A 6,305-nucleotide genomic window follows, 5' to 3' on the forward strand; every position below is an offset into this window, starting at 1 on the left:
TATACAAGAAGTGAAGATCAGTTGGCAGATGTGTTCACCAAGGCAGCAAGACAAAAGACTATTGAGTCCATTCACATCATATTGGGACTAATAGATCTTGGCAAGAGAAGGAGTTGATCCCCTAAGTCATGAGGTCTTTACTCTTTTTCCCTCATCAAGGGTTTGTCCCAATGGGTTTTCCTTGGTGAAGTTTTTAATGAGGAAGATCTCATGGCTATCCAAGCTTAGACTTTCACTATCCAAGCTTATACTTTCACAAAGCTAAGATTGAGGGGGAGTGTTGAGATGAGATCAATATATGAGAAGAGAAAGACATGAGGAGTTGAGTATGATAAAGAGGGATGAGCTTAGGAGGAATGGGCAAGGCCGTACAAGACCGTACATGGCCGTACATGCTTGGACGAGTGAAACATCAACCAAGGTTAAACCAAAGTTATCTGAGTAACTTTGGATGGTAAAGAGAAGCCCTATTCCCTTAGCTAAAGGCATCAGACCGTTGCAAGGGAAGAGAAGGCGCGTGTGACAGGGTGGAGAAGAGCTGGATAAAGTAAAATGAGCTTTATGCACAAGGAAGAAGCTCATTGGATAGTTTGGATTAAAGCAAAACCTTATCTCTTGTAATAGTGCCTCATCTGAAACCCTCATCCTATTGTTGCCTCCAATTATATATTGTAAACTCTGATCAGATTAGTAAAGTAAGAAGCTTTGGATTATCTCTCTAGACTCTCTCTCTTGTTCATGATGATTCGTAAATACTCCTAGACATGATTACTACCTAATCTCTCTACAAATCTCCCTTAATCTTCTCTAATCTACCTTTAATCTCTCAATACCTACTCTATTCTCTAAAATCATAAGGGTTTCACGATTTCCAGATCCATTTGTCAAAACCCATATTCTACTCGGTTTTGAGCGTGTGAGGCTTGGAGCGGTCTCTCTCGTCGTGGATTTGATGGTCAGGCTCTCGATGGTGTGGTGTGGTGGTCGCTAGCTGTTCTCTTCCATCTTGGTGTCTCGACGGGGACGTCTCTTTTAACTTCCCTTTCCGAGGGCGACAACGAGTTTCTCCTCCTCTTTGGCATGTGACGGTGCTCAGTGCTCCGGAGTGTGTTGGTCGATTCTCCCAGTGGCATGTGTTGCTCAAGGCTCCACCTTGTGTGAGGAGTTGTCTATGCTCAGGAAATGGTTAGCTGGAAAGCTCCTCTTTTTCTTGGTTGTCTCTATCTCATGGTCTTGTCGTGTGGTGACCCCCTCTCTGGTTAAGCGTTATCCGGTTAGGGGTCTCAGTACCGGTTATCCCCGTTGGTTGGTTGGTTGGTTGGTTGGTTTGGACTGTGTCTGTTCTTAACCAGTTACATTAGTTAGAATATGTTTCTTGTTCTGAGAGTAGAACTGTGTGAGGTTTTATTTGAGTTTGTGAGTCTCACAGCTAGGATCTTTCCTCCTAGACAGCATGGTTTGAGTTTTTTTTATCCTGATGTTGTTGCATGGCCATTTGGCCTTGTTCGACAGGACGAATCCTTTTCATCCTAGATGCAGGTACAATTCTCTATAGGCAAGGCAGCTCTATGTCATCCCGATTGTCAATGTCAGTGGATTGTGGGTCATCCGTTCGGGTGTGGAGTCCTTCGTATTGTGCTTTAAAGACTAAAGTGAATGCGAATGAGATGCTTCAAGCTCTTTACTTGGATTACTCAACAAAGCAACGATGATGAAGCCTGATCTGAATCTGGTTCCCGCCAGCTTGGCTGTGTCGTCTTACGGAGTCTAGTTTGCTAGGTTATATGGTTGTACCGCTTTTATTCGAACCAAACTTAGGGTAAACTTTTAAATTCACATCTCCTTCCAGGACCAATCAAAGTGTCACATAGATAATTAATTAAAAATATTAAATTTATTTTAAAATAACTTAAAAAAAAGAATAACGCCAATTTTAACGATGATGACGCCGCTAACTAAACCGTAAACCCTAAATCTTAAATTCTAAACCCTAAACCTTAAATCCTAAACCCAAACCCTATACCCTATACTCTATACCCTATACCCTATACCCTATACCCTATACCCTATACCCTATACCCAAATCCTAGACCCTAAACTCAAATTGTATACCCTAAACCCAAACCATATACCCTAAACCCAAACCATAAACCCTAAACCCAAACCATATACCCTAAACCTAAATCCTAGACCCTAAACCCAAACCTTAAAGCGTCTAGGTTTAGGGTTTGGGTTTACGGTTTGGGTTTTAAGTCTAAAATTTGGGTTTAGGGTATACGATTTGGGTTTAGGGTCTAGGATTTGGTTTAGGGTATAGGGTTGGGATTTAAGGTTTACGGTTTAGGTTTAGGGTCTAGGATTTGGGTTTAGGGTATAGAGTTTGGGTTTAGGGTATAGAGTTTGGGTTTAAGTTTTACGGTTTAGGGTTGAGAATTTAAGATTTTGGATTTACGATTTAGCAGGCGGCATCAGCATTGTTAAAATTAGCATTATTCTTTTTGTTAGTTATTTTTTAATTAATTATCTACGTGGCATTTTGATTGGTTCTAGAAAGAAAAGTTAATTTAAAGGTTCACCCTAGAGGGTGAACCTAAGTTTTGTTCCTTTTATTCAAATTCTTTTGTTGTATTTTCCAGCTTATTCCCTTAGTTGGGGTTTTATGGAATAAAAGTAGAAAAAATTGCCAAAATAGAACAGAAAAACAGTTATATTGTCCTTTTCCCATAAATCTTTTTTTGGTCCATTTTGAACTTAGATATCCCTGGCTAACTTTAGAAATTCATATCAATTATTTTAAGAGTTAGAAAAGTATGGAAATTTATACCAAATGTATATAAACAAGAAATAATCATATGAAAAATATTTTAGTTGACTAAATATTAGGGGAACACAATTTCATTTTTTGATCTACGAATAGTAGAAAACACAATCTAGAGTCTGCGAGCATGTAGATTGTAGTTTCGGTTAACTACATAAGTATCTGCAACTCTTAGAACGTAATATCAACTTAATGCTCATTAGTCTACCACCACAGATTGAATTAACAACCGTTTTCCCTATGATCTGAACTACAATAGATTTGATGAACTACGTTTTACTATTATATCTACTAACACTGAAACATAAAATCTGCATATATATTATACTCTACGACATTGTGATTGTGTTATCTACCTCAATATGATATTCTACCTTAGCGGGATTTCGTAGTCTACCAGTATGTCTTCAGTCTACAGACGACAAAATATGATTTCTACCAAATTCGTAATCAGAATATTCCTTAAATCTCTCCAAATCTTAATTTTCCAAAATTTTCGTGTTTCTATATCAATTCTTTTAAAAAAAATCAACAAGTACATTAAATTCTAATTTTTAAAACACTAAATTTAATTTGTTAAACACTAAACTTTAACTTATTAAACATTAAATTCATAATCACTATTTATTTGATTTAGGCTTTAGGGTTTGAACCCTATGTGATTAAGGGTTTAGGGTTTAAATCCTATTTGTGGTGTGAACTATATTTGTAAATCTTAGTCAAATAACATGTTTGATGTGATGGCTTATTAGATAACATAAATAGCTGTTTCATCATTGTGATTTGTAAAAAAATGTGTATAGCTTGCTTGTTAACTCACACATATTCTCATATTATCTTAGTTGATGACACTCGTACAGTGTCTGAAAATGGCCACAGCTGATTAAGTGTTCTTAGTAACACAAGTACAATCATGTAAACCCTGAAAATTGTCTTACCCTAATCATAACTTTTGAAACAATGGATTCAAAAATATGGACAAGCTTTCTTTTGAGGTGTATCGAAGACATGCTGCAAAGTAATAATAGAGAGCCACGTAGTCCTTAGAATGGCTCTTGTGAGAGAAAATCATGAGAAAAGAGTAAAACAACTCACAGCTAAAACACATTTACTATTGTTTACAAGAATCCGAGTACAACACGTAACACATACATAACGATTACCAGTAACTAAATCCAAAGTCATATCAACTATCACTAAGTATCCACTAGTCAAGCTTGAACAACCTTGAAGTAGTTTCCAACAGGAGAAACATAGATAAGCTAAGAAAGTGTATTCTGGTGCAGGCGCAAGACCAAGAACAACTTCAGTTCCCATTAGGAACAGTCTATTATATAAGGAACCTTTACCCGGAGGTAGAACCTGAAAAGAAGACAAAACCATTTTAACAACCTCTTCTGCATATGCCATGAAAAGAAAAACACAAAATGAGTTATTCACTCAGCCATCTTCGTCTATTTGTAGTTCCTCATTCTATATTAGCAAAATACGTATAAAATTTCATGTATTTCTAATGAATCATTCGTTCTCTTCATACCCTCGTTCCTACAGCTTCTAATTTCCCGTAAAGGAGAGAAGTCAGTAACCAAATGTGAAGCTCCACACTCTGTAATGAAATCAGGGATCGTCTCCCTTTCATCTCCCTTAATTATAACAATCAAAAGTTCATCTCACATTAAGCTGAACCAAAATATTATTAAGCTACTCATCGAAGATCAGTGCTTTCTTACAAAACCATAACAAGGAAAGAACAAAGACTGTTTTGAACCACTTGATAGTAAAATACAGATCACCAGTTATGGTTAATCAATAATCTAGATTTTAACATGTACCACGTTGCAAAAACATCCTGAAACTATGTCCGAGATTGTGTTATCCAGCTTTCTTAAGAGAGATCTCATGTTCTGCAGTCTCTTGTTTCATGCATGAGCAGAATGGTTTGACAGATTCAGTACATGGAGTTGGCTGCTAGAGTCTTGATATGAGCCAATGGGAGGGCTTGTGATTCATGCACACCATCAGGTTCATCTGCCAATGTTCCGAACAAATGAGATTTCAGGACTCTGTGATGCTTACCGCATCAAAGACAAGAGACTGGCTCTAGTGTATTACCGCTTAAGAAATCTATTGCAAGTAAGATCCCACTGTTACATGAACACAAATAATTGATTGTAATGATAAGGACAATAGCTAGCAGATTGCTTATGCAACCTAAATTCGAGTGTAACAAACTTGTCTTTGCGTTGAAGCTGATCAATTCAAATGCTTTCTCCAAACTCAAGTTACCAAAAGCAATGACAAGATCAACTTATAGTGTTAAGAAAAATAATAAAAAAAATTAAGCAAGATAGTTTCCTTTGAATACAAATAGGTGGAGCAACCACAGCAAAGACACATAAAGCAACGTGGAACTGCAGCAAGAATACAGTTTCAGATATGATTTTACCCAGGAAAAAATGTTAATAACATCATCTACGAACCTATAGCCTTTGCTTTTTCTTCTTCACGGTGCTCCTCTCTATCTCTACCTTCTTTACCGACGTACGAAGATTTAATTTTAAGTCGGAGGGAGCGACGCGTGGGTTCCAAACCCGCCAGAAAAATAAGGATCTTGGTTTTCAGCTCCGGTTACTTCTCCATCGGGATCAATGGCACCTAAAGATATGATCAAAGTTGCAGTAATAAAAAGGGCTTAGGGTTCATCGGGAAGAGATATTTCTTTTGCTTTTACCTTTATTTAATTATATAAATTGTTGGGTTTTATATATAATTATATCAATTATTGGATTATAAATTAGGAGGGCTTAATTGGGTTAACACAAAAAATTATACTATATGTACAATGTATAGATCAATTTATGGTATAGGGATAATGTAGTTATTTTTTTGTTCTATATTTACAAATTTCCCATAAAACTATTTAACTTAAAAAATCTTAAGTTTAAGGTTTTCTGTTGTTTGATTTGTCTTAATATAACTGAAGTCTTTGGCATTTTATACACACTCAAAATCTAAACGGGAATTTTTCCGGGTCAACTTTGGATTTATATATTTATCTGGTTGGATATTATTCATTTAGACATGTGCGTCTTTGTTTAAGTCCAGTTCAAACCCGATATAATCGAGTAATCTAATCGGATCATTTAATAGATCATAAAATCTTATATGTATAATATTTTTTTGGATATCTTAGATATATTTTGTGTGGAAGCTTCTTTGACACCAGAAGCTTCTAGTGTATACACCAGAAGGTTTGAATTTTAATCCCTGAAAAAATCGTATGTAAAATATTAGAAAAATACTTATAAAAGATCTTAGCATAGCGCAAATAGTACCGTGAAGAATATATCTCATAGGATAGTTCAGGATGATACAGTTAAACGTAAATCTTCGTAAGGTAAATACAACTGTCGGATATACACTACAAGAAAACATCAAGTATTCTGAGGGAAAAAATCATCGGAATTTCGTCGGAATATCGTTATTC

This window comes from Brassica oleracea, chromosome C2 (assembly GCF_000695525.1).
Source record: "Brassica oleracea var. oleracea cultivar TO1000 chromosome C2, BOL, whole genome shotgun sequence".
Taxonomy (NCBI): domain Eukaryota; kingdom Viridiplantae; phylum Streptophyta; class Magnoliopsida; order Brassicales; family Brassicaceae; genus Brassica; species Brassica oleracea.